An 18,398-nucleotide genomic window follows, 5' to 3' on the forward strand; every position below is an offset into this window, starting at 1 on the left:
AAAAGGGTAATTATCAGAGGTGAAAATGGGGCACTTCTTAGACCTACAGAAAGAGGCACTCACCAGGAATGAAAAAAGGCACTTATGAGAATGGGAATTCTCACGTGATTTGGAATACTTGATAACCCTATAGTCTAAGTTTCATTGACTAAAAACTTAAACTTTGAAAATTATATCAAAAATCAAAAACTTAACCTTAGGTTAAGTTTTGATGTTGATGCCGTCACCGCCGCCGTCACCGGAAAGCAGCGCCTATGTCTCCCTTTTTGCTGTAGGCGAGACAAAAAAGGGAGGTGCAGATCAGATTTTAATAGGGGCATTTATTGGAGGTGAAAGGGGGCTATTCTGAGAACGGGAAGTGGCTCTTATTAAAAAGAAAAAGAGGCACATGTTAAAGTAAACAAGGCACTTATGAGAGATGAAAAGGGGTAATTATGATAAGGGTAAGGGTACTTATGATCAGAAAAAAGAGCATTTATTAGGAAGGAAAGGGGGCGTGTCAAATAAAAGTGGCAGTTATTAGAGACAAAATGGGACACTCATCAGAGATGAAAAGAGCAATTATCAGGAGATGGAGGGGGCACTTATCAAAAGTGAAAAGAGGCATTTCTCGTAGTTGAAAGGGGCACTTACTAGAGATTAAAAAGGGCAGTTATGAGAATGGAAAATGAACACTTATTGCATAGAATAATGGGAACTTGTCGAAGGGATAAGGGGCACTTATCAGAGGTGAAATGGGGAAGGGGCAATTTTACAAATTAATAGGGGAACTTATCAAAGTAATATGGCACTTTACCTATGTGAAAAGGCCATAAAAGGGGCATACTGGGGGTACTTGAAAAAGTGGGGGGGGGGGGGCACTGACCCCTCCCCCCTGGCTAACAAAATATCTCCGCCACTGGTTATGAAGTTTATAATACCGAGGTTTTGATACCCAGTCGCAGCTCCAGCAGTTCATTGAAGAGGCTAAGTAGAACTTCATAGTCCATACTGTACATGTCTGTTGAATGAAAAGAGAAGAGAATGAAAGTAAAACATTGATACCTACATCATAATGTATCTCTGTTGTAACATAAAAATGTCTTGCATGTACATTGTAGGCCTAGGCCTCAAATTTTTTCATGTGGAATCATACATAGCCATCCCATTAATACATACTTCTCAAACCAGCCCTTCGCATCCCCTCCAGCTTGGCCTTGACCTCACTCATTTCAAAATGTTGTTTTACTTGAAAAAAAATAAACAGATCAAGTTAGATCAAAAGTAAATATGTTTACCTTCTCTTGTGGTGGTCTGTTTTCTCCAGGACATTCTTGTTTCCAGCACATACTCCAAGAAAGCAAGCATTTGGTACTGCATGCATTAACTGCGACAAGTGTCTCTGACATTTCCTGTAAAATAGAGAGGGGGGGGGGATTTAATTCTTAGAATAAAAGGAAATGAGCATGATCATTTAAACATTGATGAGCATTTGCAGAATTAACTGTTCTATTTTAATTTGGATTTTCTTTACCAAAAAAGCCCTCTTCATTATCTAACATTGAAATTTATATTCAATTTCTGATCCAGATCTAGTTGATCTACAGTCTCTAGATGATCTAGATGCATGTCTCGTAACTGTTCATTCTATCAAATTGAAAAACCGCAAAAAGGTATGGACCTAGATCTATATATGCCAAAAGGCCCTTGCCTCCCCCTAGCAAACCTAAAACAGAGAGTAGGAAGGAAAGGAAAGGGAAATAGGAGAGAAAAGGAAAGAAAAAAAGAGAAAGAAAAAAGAGAAAGAAGAAAGGTAGGGAGAGATCAGTTACGTGTAGATCGGGGGGGGGGGGGGGGGGGGGGGGGGGGGGGGGGGAGGGGCACTGGCGTACTGATGGGAAGGGGACTTGGGGGGGGGGGGTTGACAGATGCCCCCCAAATATAATTCAAACATGGTTATTTCTAATTCGATAACCGGTGATTACCGGTGATTTACAAATGTTGCCTGAAATGACATAATTTTTCCTCATGTTTAATAAATTAACTTTTTAATGCATTTGTGGGACAATGGCAATTCATAAGAAAGAAAGAATAGTGACGCAATTAGTGTCCTGCAGTGTCACAAATAAGGTATGCTAATATGCTCATCTGACCGCAATTAAATGCCTATACCTGAGCTTCTGGGGGTTCCACCCCTTGATCGACCCCCGCACGTTCTTTGCCCTTAGACACCACGCCATTTCACAACGCTCTACTTGATCTAAATAACCTCCCCCCCCCCCCTCACCTACTTAGAGAAACGTTTAGCGGAACCTGCATGTAAGAGTGGGGTGGTGCAGATTTTTTTTTTCAAATTTGGGCCCCCCCTAGAAATCTGGATCCACGCCTGTTCACAGGTAGTCCAATTATTTACTGGTCTGTAGGCCTAGGCCTCAAATTTTCTACTCTCGTACTCGTCTTAACTATCTCGGTATCTGGTCTAAATTTTGGCGCTTGTTCATGTCAACTGTGACCATGCTTTTTAGTGTTAGCTATTAACTTTCTTCTGACCCAACTATGAAAGTAGTTTTTTTCAACAGTTGGACCTAAAAGTAACAAAAAGCTTGTATCATTGATGCAGCTAGCGCTAGTGAAGTGATCTGCCCACTCGTATCTAATGTTCAGAGAGGGTCTCGCCCGAAAGTTTGGGCCAAGGATCAAGGAGTGACGATGGCAATCGAGCTGAAATATTTCTCACGACGATAAATAACGAATCAAAGTTCGAGTGTAGATTACTCCTAAATTCATCAGATATAACCATTTTAAACCACTTCATAATGTACAGACCAAATAAGCAGATTCATACCTACAGCAGATATGTTTATAAATATGATTCAATTTACGAGATTTGAACGTAATTACAGCTGTACTCACCATCAAACTTTCAAAGAAAACTTCGAGCTCTCACTCTGTGTGGGTGACGTCATACATTAAATGGTACCACATTAAATATGCATGCAGCGAAAGTCTTGTCTTCAGATCATCACAGATAGAAAAATTTCTTATTAAAATAATGAGGATGATTACAGTTATCAATCATTATAACCAAATCTGCATACAAATAAGAAGGAGAATGGTGATACAGAGACTTATTTACCGCACGTAGGATTTCTGATAAGAATGCACAAAGAACCACAAAATGGAAAGGTGCCTGGAATAGAGGATAATAATATCAGTCAAGCCTCATGAATATTCATATTATGGGCGTTACCAACCATTGACATTTGCATACACAATCGTTATTTAATATATAATGGAAATGCGCTTTTCATTATATATTATATAATGGAAATGCGCTGTTCATATATATTATATAATGGAAATACGCCTCTCATTATATATTATATAATTGAAATGCGCTGTTCATTATATATTATATAATGGAATGTGATTTTCATTATATATTATATAATGGAAATGTGCGTTTCATTATATATTATATAATGGAAATACGCTTTTAATTATATATTATATAATGGAAATGGCTTTTCATTATATATTATATAATGGAAATGTGCTTTTCATTATATATTATATAATGGAAATACGCTTTTCATTATATATTATATAATGGAAATGTGCTTTTAATATATATATAATTGAAATGCGCTTTTCATTATATGTTATATAATGGAAATGCGCTGTTCATTATATATTATATAATGGAAATGTGCATTTCATTATTATTATATAATGGAAAAATACGCTTTTCATTATATATTATATAATGGAAATGGCTTTCATTATATATTATATAATGGAAATGTGGCTTTTCATTATATATTATATAATTGAAATACGCTTTTTTTATATAAAATAATGAAAGTGTGAATTGTAATTATTTATAAATAATGGCAATTATATATAAATAATGAAACGTTCTTTGTCATTATTTATAAATAATAAAAATGTGTTAAGAATTATATACAAATAAAAATGTACATTTTCTTGCATTATATGTAAATAATGGTTATTATTTGTTAAATAATGATTATATAACATATAATTTGTCTATATAATTGTTTTACAAACGGCGCCTCATAATCTCGCGAGTAATCTCTCAATTTCTAACTTCCTGCATTCCTCATCTCCCAGTCTCCCTTGCTTTAACATTCCTCGTTACTTCCTTCCAATTGAACTACAACTTAATTGATGTTATACACTGTATCTATTCTTCAACTATTGTCAAATTCCAATCTTACAGGAAGAGAAGTGAAGTTCTGGCCAGCAGACGTAAGCTTGCCGGTGTGGTAGGCGATTTGTTCCGGGTTCCGCGGAACAAATCGGCGCGCCGATTTGTTCCTCGGGAACGAATCTACTGATCGACTCGTTCGCAGATACGTTCGAAAGCCGCCGTTCTTATCCGACATTGGCCGAACGTTTCTGCTATATAATCGCGTATATTTTTATTACTTGTGTCGAATAAACATGGTAAAAATAAATTTAGCTTTATCTTGATACTTTTGTATTTATTGTTGGAATGAAAACCAATATTATTTTTTTGGAAATATTACTTAATAAGAAGGTTTAGAACCTCGTACGGAATTACCCGCGCGCGGTACGAAAAATAAATAAATAAATAACCTACTGACTAGTATATGCGCATAGAGTACATGTATATCATATGCATGCACGCACGTGCATACTCGGCACGGGGGGGGGGGGGGGGGGCAGGCGATAGTTTTCTGATATTAGGCCTACATGTACGTGAAAATGTACGTGAAATTAGTGGTTTCCAAAAAAGGGGGCGCAACAGATCTGCCACTGTATGTAGCGGAATGGGGGGGGGGGGGGTATAGACACACTATGCTATGGCTCTGTTTAACACTAACTTTTGTCGGCTATAGTACCAAGGGTTGAAAATTCAACAAAATATGTCGGGTTTTTCTTTTATTTCTTTTTTTTTTATTCTGCCGGACACGTCTTTTACTTGAGGAATTTTCTTTCTCTTCTTTTCTTCTTTTTTTATTTTTTTATTGGTCCTTCTTAATTATCAGCTCGACCACTCATTTCTTTTTGTGTTGGACCCCGGCCCCCCCCCCCCCCCCCCCCCCCCCCCCCCACCCCACCCGCATCTCTTTCATTTAAACTACATGTACATCATTCATGCAGCCCACATGCATAATTAGATTCTGTGATGATCAGCCCGGTAATAGGTGGTTGACGTAACACGATATCATATAAAGCAGCATTCAAACCAAATTAGAAGGCCTGATTAGGAAAACACCCCGACATCTGCTTTTACAGGCAAACTAAGCCTATGGCAACAACTGCCCTTTTTGCTAGACCCGACCCAGTCCCCGTCGCTTTGCGACGGCGCTGTCTATAGTTAATGTTTGTGGTCAATCATTGGCCGCAATTATCAACATAATTTGAACAACGGAATCTGCATTTCTATACAAAGTTCTCAAATTGGCAATCGTTGGTGTAGCTAATTTGGAGAAGTTGATTGGTTGCAAAGGCCGACCAGAATAGTTCATTTTGCTTTAGGGTTGTACCATGGCGTGTATTCAATAATACGTGAGCACGCACGCTCTCGATGAGATTCGGAACGGATCGCCTGGCGGAACCGATCGCCTGTGACTAGCGGAACGAATCTACGAATCCGGAACAAATCGGCGGGTACATATCCAGGCGATCGGTTCCGAGGAACCGATCGCCTGCACGGAACAAATCGCCTATGACACCGGCACACGAAAGTCGATTCAAGAGGACTTGACCAAAGAAAACGCGAGGCTGCTGAAGGCGACCCGAGACAGTAAAGAGGTCAAGGCTGCGTGGACGAGGGATGGCGAGTTATTGCCCTTGTCCCTGCCACAAACGGCAAAGAACTAAAAAGGACAATCAACTCTCTCGAAGACTTGAACAATTAACAGTGAACTTACTAGTTACTACATTGTCTTGCCATGGTCAGATAACCATGTCTGGTTTTAAGTGTGCTATTTATGTACGGATCGTACTTTGTTGACATGCTTTGTTTTTTGTATCTTGTATCTTATATACTTTTTTTTCTTTTCATTATGCTTGATGTTACAATTTTCCTTGTTTTCATTGCCCTTCTCTTCATTCCCCATTTCCGAGTCTATCGCAGTTTCCTTTTCCCGTTTCCCCTTTTCTCAGTACCCTACATGAATTGCTGAATATGAGTTTATTTCACCTTATGCAGTTTTTTTTGGTCACGTTTTCTCCTTTCTTGCATGTTTTTCTGTACTGCCAGCCACCTACTATACAGTACTTTCATGTAATGTTGCACATTCAGTATCAATATGGCTCAAATGGATGATGAAATTTGTAGATTTTATGAAGACAATATGATCAATTTATGTGACGGTTATGATATCCCTAATGTTAATTGTAATTATCATACAGAAGATCAATTTTTTGAAACAGCATCTAAATGCGAACAGTGGCTTAACTTTTCTTCATATAAACATGCGTAGTGTTTGTAAGAATTTTGACAAAATGTTAAGATTCATTGATAATATCAATCTAGGACGTGTAATACTTGGTGTCACTGAGACATGGTTTACGAGTGAAGCCGATAGGATCCTTTTTTCTATTTCTGGTTTTAATCTTGTTAACAACAATAGACAAAGTAGACGTGGAGGAGGTGTTGCTTTGTATATTCCTTCCCAGGTAGAATACCAGATACATCACGATCTTGATATAATGTCAGATCATATAGAAACTATCTTTGTTGAGATTGATAACCCTGGTCAAAAGAATCATTTTATAGGAGTTGTATATAGGCCCCCAAATGGTAACTTTAATGATTTTGTAAATGAAATTCAATCAATTTTAGACAATCCACTTTTAGTTGGAAAGTCACTCTATCTTATGGGAGACTTTAATTTGAATTTATTACTTTGTAATAACGATAATCGAATTGATGTTTTTCTAAACACGTTAATGTCTTTCTCATTATGCCCCTAATCACTAAGCCAACAAGAATAACAGAAGTTTCCAGTACTTTAATTGACAATATTTTTTGTAATGTACAACCATATCCACCCTCTGGAATTATAGTATCTGACATGTCTGATCATTTTCCTGTATACTGTATGTTGTCTTCGGTGAAATTGAATTGTGAGCCTAGAGGTTGCACGTCTGTCCGTAAAGGAACTCCTGAAAATATTGCCAAATTGAGAGAGGCATTAATTGCAACTGATTGGAATGATGTTCTTTCAGACCAAAATGTTGAAAGTGCTTTTGATAGTTTCTTTAATAAATTCATGTTGTTGTATGGTGAGAATGTTCCTCTGGTTGAATATAAAAAGAAGAATTATAATAAAGTTCCTCGTATGCCATGGATAACTAAATCAATATTAAGGTCAATTACTAAGAAAAATAAGTTGTATTATCAATATAAAAGGAGAAGCTCTGTTTTTTGTGGAGGAAGTATTCTAATTATAGAAATACTCTTACTTCTTTAGCCACAAAACCTTGTTCAGATATGAGGTGGTATCCCAAGGCGGTTTTGTTCTAAAAAGAATCATGATGACGTAAATGTAGGCTTAATATGCTTCGTATTTCTATATCTTAAGACTGAATTTAAAAAACGATCTTTTTCTTTCGTCGCTCCAAGCATCTATAACAATCTACCGACTCATATTCGCACGGCAACTTCACTCCAAATGTTCAAAAAACAAATTAAATCACTCCCTCCACTTTAATGCATGCACTGGTACCTAATGTTATATTATGACTTATTACAGTTAGTTTTGTTTGTTTTGTTTGTTTGTAGTTGTGTAGTCTGTAGTAGTTTTATTCTTACCTTTTACCCTTTTGATTTTATGTCTGTTATTTATTTATGGCATGTGTATTTTTTTTTGGTATTTGTATTTTGTATTGTATCAATAATATCTTAATGTTTAATAGTTCAGGCCTTATGTTAATTTTGATCTAGTTTTTAAGTTGTTTTAGCTCTCTTATGGTATCTTGTTTATATAATGCCTTTGTTTTTTTACAATGTATTCTATTTTTTGTAAATCTTTGTACAGGGCTCTTTTGTAAAGCAGGCCTCTGGCACTGAAAATACTACCCTGTTTTTAAATAAAACTGAATAAATAAATAAATAAATAAATAAATATATCTTGTCACACAGAGCTTTGTAAATGCTCATAGGACATTTGTTGCACGCACTTGTCATTTATTTAAACGTTATTAAAAAAAACACGAAGGTTATGTTACCCAGCTTATAAAATATAGATACCAGTACGTTCCAGTACGTGACAATACGTTGGAAGAAATTGTGTTACGTGGTGTTACGTGTCGTTATGTGATTATCGTTGTTACATGTGATACATTGCGTTACATGGCTTTACGTGACGTTACGTGGCGATATCTGGTTTTACGTGGTGTTATGTGGCGATACGTCATAATGGCTTACGTGGCATTATTATTAAGCACAATTCGTCCTTGTTTTCACGAAGTGACGGTAGTGAGGAAAATCGTAACGCAAAGTGAATGCAATTTTTTTTCACTACCGTCACTTCGTGAAAACAGCGACGAATTATTAGCCATTTTTAATGACCATTGCAAAATTATTTCATTTTATATATTCAATGCAAATATCCCTTTCAGTGGTGCGACTTGCCGGAGGTAGCTCCGCCAATGAAGGTCGAGTTGAGGTCTTTGCCAACGGAGAATGGGGAACGGTATGCGACGATATGTGGGGGCAGGAAGACGGCAATGTAGTGTGCAGACAGTTGGGCTTCCCCGGAGCTTCTAGCATCAAGATAGAGGCCTATTTCGGCGAAGGCACAGTCCCTATCCTTCTGGACGGAGTGAATTGTGTAGGCAACGAAGCTTCAATCTTGGACTGCCCGCAGAACGATATCGGGTATCACAATTGCGGTCACCATGAGGATGCTGGAGTGATATGTAACGAAGGTATGTCGTCCAAATCTCCAAACAAAATCAGACTTTTGCTCCTGCTCCGATAATTATTCTTCTGTGCTTGGTTTTGTAATCAGGGCAGTAGCGATTCTAATGGGGGGGGGGGGGGGGGCTCAAATCCCCTGCATTTAAATAAATAGATTAACAAAATACACATCTTCAAGCACTCGACCTCCCCCCCCCCCCCCAAAAAAAAAAAAAAAAAAAAAAAAAAAAAAAAATCGATTATAATGAATTTAATCAAAGGACGTGAAGACGATCCATATAATAGCCCAAAGGCCCCCAAGGCCTCACCCCGTCCAAAAAATAAACAAAATGAAACGTTCTAGAACCGCGACCAGCTACATATAGGATTACACTAGGGTGTTCGATAGGGTTTTATGGATGCATTTAGACTGATAGGGTTAACTTTTTTTGTGTTTGGTCCTGATACGAAGTTAGAAATTTGGTTAGTGCTGGATATGGAACACGGACGATGGGAGTAGTGCGGTATATATATATATATATATACACATTGCATATATTCTTTTTTAACACATTTTCCCATGGTAGTCATCACCACTCAGGGTATCGTACAGCAAACTCAATTTAGTTTTTACTAGTAGTAACATGTGCTAAGGGATGGAGCTTTATACATAGGTACACATGTCACGGTCTAGAGGATATCTCACCGAATCGTGGATCGCATGGTTCGCGGTTATAGTCCTGTCGCGGCGCTCATATCTTTGGCCTGACATTAAAGGTAATACAAAGTTTTGGTATGGGGTCATGAATTTGGTTCAAATGTACATATTGTAGGCATTATGCGATCCTACTATATTCAGTGATCGTTGTCGCGGTTAAAATCGAGTCTAAAGTTATGAAATTACGAATATTAAACTATTTATGTTGTATAGCTCCTAGCTCTCAAGGTCAAGATATTAATTAAACCCTGAAACAATGTATCTTGATTAAAATCGACCGATTAGCTATTCCCGTTTGGTAATTATATATCACAACTACATATTCTGAAATTGTCAGGGTCGCAGCTACCACTGTACGGCCGTAGGCACTATTTGAAATTTATCACAATTTACCGGGAGCACCGGTAAATTTTCATATTCAATTTTTCTCGAAGCAGAAGTGTTTAAGGGGCTAATATTTTTGGTGATTATAATACATCCACAGGGGCATCCAATTATATACAAATTGTAAAGAATCACTATCCACCCAATTTTCAAAATTTCCCAAAACTTTGTATTACCTTTAATCTAAATGTACCACCTTTCACCCAGGAGTAGCGAACGGGTACCTTGTGGGGAATTATTTCCTGAATGCTTTGAACGTCTTGGGGCAGTTGGTACACAGCTTGGGTGATTTTTAATACCCGACAACCCGACCCGAAGCGAATACTAGTCGGAACGAAATAGGCCGCAATGCACGAACTGATTTTTTGACCAAATTGGTCGCCCCTCCTGAACAAATAAATGCATAGATAAATGTACTCAATCAAAAATGAATCGCCGTTGTAGCTATCTATTATTAAACAAATAAAAATACAGCCACTATATTTCTATCTGATAACTGCCTTTCATGAAAACAAAAGTATTAATAATTATAAAGCATATAACAACTAACACATTTGACAATTATGTTATCGGATGAATATTCGAAGTACTTTCGTTTTTTTTTTCGTTTTTTTTTCATAGTGTAAAAAAACAAAAACAACAACATCCTTTCAAATCAAATAACAGAAAATTAAAGCGGAAAAGCTGAAATTCTTTTTTTGTTTGTTATTACTGAAAAGAACAGTCTCTGGATTTTTTTAGGTGGTCTGTCATAGATTTCGTCAGAATTTTCTTTCTTATATATTTTTTTTATTTTCCCGCACTTTTTGTGTAGAGGATAACTCAAGATCCGTACTGTCAATTTCTTTCGATTTTAGCACAGTCATAGGTCGTTGCAGGCGCAATCTTTCACACAAAACTTCGGTAAACCGTTAAGGCCAAATGGGTTCAAGTTCAAGCTCATTCATTTTCCACATAATTCTATTAATTGTTTCTGGAATACAAACATAACTCCTTTTAATAAAGCAAACAAGTCAACGAAATTGTAATGAAGAAAAAAGTTTTATGAAGCATAGTTTAACTAACACATTTGACAATTATGTTATCGGATGAATATTCGAAATACTTTCCTTTTTTGAGTGTGCAACTTTTCAGTAATATGTTGTTCAATTCAATAAAAACAAAAACGATGATAATTTCTATGCAATTCTAGCAGTATTCTAATCGTCATCAGAGCTGAGATTGACTGGTTAGACAATATTAAATATATGTACGAGTACAATTACTGATATAGAGTATGTAGAATTTAATGATAAAAAAAGAATGAGGTTGAAAACAAAATGATTATCCAAATAATATTGACGGAAAGTAGTTCTCGTTCAAACGCCGGCGTTATGCATATTCAATGAAAGAATAATAAGAAAATAAAGATGAAAATAATAGTCGCTATAATTTTCCAATTCCGGGACAAAACAAAAAATATGTACCCCCCCCCCCCTCGCTTATTCAGCGGCCGGCTGAGTCGCTGCAAAATAAATATTAACCCCCCCCCCCCCCCCGTTGAAAAAATCCTGCGTACGCTACTGGGTCGTTGTCATGAGACGTGACAGTACAGACTTGCAAATGACTGTTTAGACTGGGCCAGTCTAACACTATTAAATGGGAGTTGGTTGCAAGCGCGTACGCAGGGGGGGGGGGGGGGGGGTTCGGGGGGTTAACCCCCCCTTTGGTATTTTTATATGTGTAAACCCCCCCCCCCAAAAAAAAACTCTCATAGTTGACCTAAAAAAGGTGACCTTACCCCCCCCCTAACGGAGCAAAATGTCAAATTTTCAAATTTCGAGACCCCCCCCCCCAAAAAAAAGTGTCCTCTTACCCCCCCCCCCCCCTCCCCTTATTCAGCGGTCGGCTGAGTCGTTGCGATTTTTTTGGGACAAAAAAAAAAAAAAAGTGTCCTCTTACCCCCCCCCCCCCCCCCGCTTATTCAGTGGCTGGCTGAGTCGTTGCGAAATTTTCGGCCTGATTAATAAATGTTAACCCCCCCCCCCCCTGTACGCGCCTGGTTGGTTGCATAGTGCGTCACCATCATGACAGAATGAACATTTTCTTTTGGGGTTCGGTATTGATAGTCGATATTAATAATATTATGATTATAGTAGTAGAAGTAGTAGTAGTATTGTTATTATTATTATTAACATTATCATTATTATCTTCTTCATCTTCTTCATCATCATTACATCCCTTCCAGCCATCCGGGTTGCAGGTGCCAACAAGAACGAGGGATTAGGGTGGGGCATAGTCGAGGTCTACCGCGATGGGCAATGGGGAACAGTGTGTGGCATTGGATTTACCGAAAAGGATACTAATGTCGCCTGCCGGCAGCTGGGCTTCACTACCCCTTCCTTTTACTACTTTAGGCATGATGAAATGAAGTTCTTTGGCGCTGGAACTGGACCGATTTCGCTCACTGGTGTTACTTGTCAGGGCGACGAGGCATCAATCATGGACTGTGATTTAAGTTCCACCGCTATGGCTGCCTGTACCCACGCAGTAGACGCCGAGGTCTTGTGTAAAGAAGCACCAGGTATGTTCATCACAAGGACTCCATGGCAATCATTCAGACAAAACTTCGGTAAACCGTTAAGGCCAAATAGCTTCAAGTTCAAGCTCATTCATTTTCCACATAATTCTATTAATTTTTTTGAAATACATAACATAACTCCTTTTAATAAAGCAAACAAGTCAACGAAATTGTAATGAAGAAAAAAGTTTTATAAAGCATAGTTTAACCAGGGAGGTGAAAGAAAAGGAGGCGAAACTCTTGTAATTTATTCAAACGCATTCTTGAGTTCTAAAGCGTAACAATGGGATGTGTAACATTCCACTTGGCTTTGAAGTTCCATGCTCCGAACCGCGCTTCCACTGCGGGGACTTTCGGAAGCCAGGCACCAGTTTTACATTTATTACAAAATATTAAATTACCGGCAAAATTTCAGTGTAAATCAAAAACTTTATATGGGGATTTTATTGGGAATAGTGCATCAAACAAATTTTCAAATTTAAAACTCCGTCCTTCCTTTAATTTGTGTGCCAGAGTTTGTAAAAGAAAAATTACATCCTGTCAAAAACTCAATATTTTAGGATGATGCGCTAATTTGTGCATGCTTTAATGTCCCGTTATTTGATCCATGGTTTACAATCTTCAATAACATTAAGTTTGCTAATGCGTGTTTTCGCGTGTTTTTTGTATTTTTCAAGTTTAAAAAAGGATGAAAGTACACAAGTTTGTGTTCGCTTGTTCTACTCTTTACACATTCAACAATGGATGAGAAATCATTGGAAGGGACAGCGAACAGTTGCAGTGATACCATTTTCTGATGTAGGAATTCTAACTCCTGAAATTTCATGCGCTCTTTTATCTCACCACCTGGTCAACAGTTGCAGATTAGCGCATAACTTTTCGGCGGCTTGGAGCATGGGGTCAAAGGAGAGCGGCTTGATTCCAGTCCTTCTCTATCACGTCCCTGGTTTAATTAACACATTTGACAATTATGTTATCGGATGAATATTCGAAATACTTTCCTTTTTTGAGTGTGCAACTTTTCAGTAATATGTTGTTCAATTCAATAAAAAAAAAAAACGATGATAATTTCTATGCAATTCTAGCAGTATTCTAATTGTCATCAGAGCTGAGATTGACTGGTTAGACAATATTTAATATATGTACGAGTACAATTACTGATATAGAGTATGTAGAATTTAATGATTAAAAAAAAGAAGGAGGTTGAAAAAAAAATGATTATCCAAATAATATTGACGGAAAGTAGTTCTCGTTCAAACGCCGGCGTTATGCATATTCAATGAAAGAATAATATCATTTTTTGAATACAAATCATGCAACAAGAAGGATTTTAATTTGTTTCTCTCCTTTTTTCCGTTAATATTTTATCAGCTACTAGAAAACGTGAAGGGGAGGATATGGAGTCTATTCACAAAATGCAACTCTGCAACTAATGCAACAAGAATGATTTGAAAATGTTTTTTTTTTCTCTCCTTTTTCTGTAAATATTTTTACAGACACAAAACGCCAATTGGAGGATGTGGAGTTCTATCTTAAAAAAGAACAGGTAAGGATCATCTTGAAAGACAGATAAGAATAGATTTTAAAAAGATGTATTGTTTTCAACTACATGTAGTAAATGCACCATGTGAGCGTACATATTATATATACACAGCTCGTATCGAAAACGTGTTCCCAACTTTGGTAGCTTCTAATTAGAAAGTTGTAATCTATGTAACATTAAATCATATTTAATGGTAAAAGGAAACTAATATCCTGTATAATGACACCGCATTCATAAGTGTGCTGCCACGAATGACTGAGCAGCAGGCTTTTTTTAAAAATGTTGTTTAAATCCTCTTGTACCAAGTTTGGGCTGAAGCAATGAATGTGGTTAAAAAGCCATTATGCGTGTGTTATCTCATTCCAAAACGATTGCTCGCTTTTTACTTACAGACAGTCACTGACTATAAGGCACATGAAAAGAAAAGGTATTTCAAACTCAAACTGAAGCAAATGAATATTACAAGCTTTTAAATTTATGATAATTACTTCACTATGACTTCATTCGCATCCCTTGTTTAAAGGTAATACAAGTTTTGGTTCAAATGAACATATTGGAAGAATTGCGATCCCAAAATATTCAGTGATCGTTGTCGCGGTTGAAATCAGAGTCTAAAGATGAAATGGTAAATACTAGTCTCGTTATGTTGTATAGCTCCCTCTCAAGGTCAAGATATTAATTTAGCTTTAAAACCATGTTTCTTGACCAAAATCGATATCACAACTGCATATTCTGAGATGTTCATGGTCACAGCTATTATTGTAAGGCCGGATGCGCAATTTGAAATTTATCAAGATTAACCTGGAGCCCCGGCAGATTTTGATACTCAAATTTTATCGAAAGCAGAATTGTTTTAGGGGCTTACTTTTCTAGTGCTTATATTACATCCTCAGGGGCATCCAAATTTTTCAAATTTTTTTAAAGAATCGCTATCCAGCAATTATCAAAATTGCCCAAAACTTTGTATTACCGGGTGATACAAAGATGAATAAAGTATATTTAGGGAGTTATCTTTTTTATGAAAGTCTACGGTCAATTTCTTTGATTATTGTTCTTTCTTACATTTTGGTTTAGTATCCTATGAGTTTTCAATCGCTATTTGAGATACAAACGTTATGCTCCTTATGCGTGCCGCAACGGAAAATGAGCAGAAAGAACTTAGATATCATGAGACAGGAAGTTAGTAGGCTGTTCAAAATCATTGAAAGTTATCCTATGGATTGAAACAAGGTTCTGTGAAAGCCTAGATGCATTGCATCATTTTAAACAATGAAGCACTGAAGCACGAGGCATAATGTAACTTTGAGATGATTAAAGACCAAAAAGCACATGCATTCGGCCTGACCCGCATTCGTTGCATCAGACTTTGTATAAGGCCATTTTGACAACACTTTTTTAAAGACGCTAGTGCTCAGTCACCCGTGGTAGAAATATTATGAATAGGGTATAATTATTGGACAAAAACAGGTTACTCTTTATCATGAAATAGATGTAATTACTCAAGAATGAAAGGTGGACGAAGTGAATATGGGCCTTTATGGAATACTTTCTAACAATATTCGGTTCTGGTATAGCGCAAATCATATTATAACGTCTCTTTGCGCTTCTAAAGAACTTTGGAAATTATTACCCCGGCTTTAGCATGGGTGCCATTAAGGCGCTCTAGCATTTCAAGGAATAAATAGCTCCCTCTCGAGACTGATATTACTTTAGCTTTTAAACAATGTTTCTTGACTACAATTGACCAATCTTCTATGCCTGTTTGGAAATTATATATCAGAACTGCATATTCTATGTAATGTTCTTAGGCGCTTTTTGAAATTTACCGCGGCACCGGTGTATTTTGATTATTCAATTCCCACGAAAGCAGAAGTGTTTTACGGGCTAATTTTTGTAGTGCTTATATAACATCCACACGGACATCCAAATAGATCATAATTTTAAAGAATTACTATCCATCCAATTTTCTAAATTTCTCAAAACTTCGCATTACATTTAACCTTTACATTAGATACCATTGGTGAACTTTGTGCTTTGGTGGTGAAGTCAGTGTAGAAGATAAATACTGTCACAAGGCTGTGATATTTTGCTATAATTTTATTGTAGGCATTGCCACTAAGAATTGCAAACGAAAGACCAACTTGCACAGATGAGTGTTACAAAATAAAATATAAATGAATTACAATCTTAAACCCAAAATCAAAACAATTCAATGATAAATGTAACTCCTTAGCTATGTTTTTAATGTGGGTATTTCTTGCTCCTTGAGTATCCTGACAACGACTAAATTGTCTGTCTGACGTCAGCCCATGTTCCTGGGTAGACCTGGACCATTGGTTCCGTCCTGTCCCTAAGTCCCAGCAATAGTACAGCTTAGGTCCTCGGAGAAGACCTCTGAGAAGACCTCGGTCCTCTGATTGCTTATAACAAGCATTTATGCTTTCTTAGCAGTCAGGTAAAATATCCACAACTAACACGATAACACATAGATCCTAAACGCCAACTTCTTGTCGGTTTTTACATATTTACACAGACTCAAATTTGTCCAATGTCTGTGGAATCGCAGGTATCACAAAATATAACAAATGATATAAGCGTGAATGATTGATTGCAGCATTTTGAATTTGACCGCGCCCTTTTTTAAATAACTTGGTCACATTTTACGAGTCATGTTAGTTATCCATTGATTTCTTCATCTGGTTATATGCTATACTCGACTGCTTGTGAGTTCGCCGAGTCAGCTTGGACGGTGTGAAAAACCCTCACAGGGATGTAGAAGCGCGTGACCGTTGCTCACGATGGCAGTAGGAGTAACATCATCATCATCATCATCAATATCATCGTATTTTATTTTCTTACAAACAGATGGCCGCTGATGCCAAAAAGGATGCTGACTTGAAGAAGAAAGATGTCCTCCAGGCTCTATATGAACTCCTGGCCGAACTTGATGACAAATAGATGATATAAGGCAGCGGACACACTGAACCTGGGGCGGACTGGGAGCTAAGATAAAGATTTTTCTGCACGTTCGCTCGGCCGTCATTTATTCACGGTTGGGTGATGTCACTTCATATTAAAAGGTGTGACGCGTGATCGTTACAACGGAGTCGAAAAAGACCCTTTGGTGTATCCTTTCAAGAACATTTTACCCACAAATAAAGAAAACATGATCCCTTTTGCACAAGAGCTGGTACACAGATTAGGCTCTAGATAAAAAAAACATAATTATTTTTAGCTTTTCGACTACACGGACACAAAGAGTAGCCCCTTTTGTCTGTTTTCGAGAAGAAGAAAAATTAATACACGCATTCACATGTTTGTGAATAAATATTACCCCTTTACATCAAATTTCATGCTCTTAAAAAACAAAATCCCTTTTTTTTTAAATCCGCAAACATTCCCGCCAACTATTCATTTTACGCCAAATTTGTAATTATCACGTGCCACACACGATGTCAATAAGAAGTGATACCACCGCCGAGAGACTCGACACTTTGAAAAAAAATTGGATCCCAGGGCTGTCCCCTAGTCTATACCCTCCTAAATTTTACTAACCCTATGTTTCTAACCAGTGGCGTACCTGGGGTACTCCGTCAGGGGGGGGGGGGCAAGCGACCGAAACAAACAAAAAAGGCGATGCTAATTTTCACTTCTGGCGAGCGAGCGAGCGAGCGAGCAAAAAAAATCTTTAAGTAACGTTTGGTATATAAACTGGTATTGTTGCAAGTTGGGGGTGGGAACATTCACTTGTTAGCGACGTTAATTTCATTTTTTTGCAAACTAGTGTAGCGAGCAAGAAAAAAATCACTTCTTTTTTAATAATTGCCACTTAAACTTGGTTCAATTGTCCCATGCAGGGCGCGGGAACAATATTGTGTTTAGGGTGATTTTATATCCATTTTAGCTAGCGAGCGAAAATACATCTTTCTCTCAATGAATGCTTTATAAAATTTGTTTCATTGTTGCAGGTAGGGGGCGGGCACAATCGTGTTTAAGGCAATGTCAATCCCATTTTGGCGGGCAGGCAACCCCCTACATTTATCTTTTTAATGATATTGTAGCAGGATAGTGGTGGGCACATAATTCCACGAGCTAGCGAAAAAAAAATCACTTTTCTTTTATAGGGAAAATATGGTACATAAAACTTGGGTTCATTGTTCCATGTCAGGGACGTGATTATTAAAAGCGGTGTTAATTCTATTTTGGCGAGCGAGCGTAGCGAGCGAGCAAAAAAAAATCACTTCTCTTTATAGGGAAAATATGGTATATAAACTTGGTTTAATATTGTTCCATGTCAGGGACGTGATTATTA

At 37.4% G+C, this 18,398-nt stretch overlaps 1 long non-coding RNA gene across 2 annotated transcripts; it reads left to right on the forward strand.

The window, feature by feature from the left end:
* Positions 1-8,567: 8,567 nt before the first annotated feature.
* Positions 8,568-17,306, forward strand: LOC105441516. 2 transcript variants are annotated; one of them, XR_972047.2, is made up of 4 exons: positions 8,568-8,910; positions 12,211-12,546; positions 14,040-14,089; positions 16,952-17,306. It is a non-coding gene; the product is annotated as a neurotrypsin (long non-coding RNA). The 2 variants fall into 2 exon arrangements; XR_004064978.1 differs by having other exon boundaries at positions 14,040-14,086; positions 16,946-17,306.
* Positions 17,307-18,398: the final 1,092 nt, after the last annotated feature.

Source organism: Strongylocentrotus purpuratus, unplaced genomic scaffold (assembly GCF_000002235.5).
Source record: "Strongylocentrotus purpuratus isolate Spur 01 unplaced genomic scaffold, Spur_5.0 spur5_scaffold_19, whole genome shotgun sequence".
Classification (NCBI taxonomy): Eukaryota; Metazoa; Echinodermata; class Echinoidea; order Camarodonta; family Strongylocentrotidae; genus Strongylocentrotus; species Strongylocentrotus purpuratus.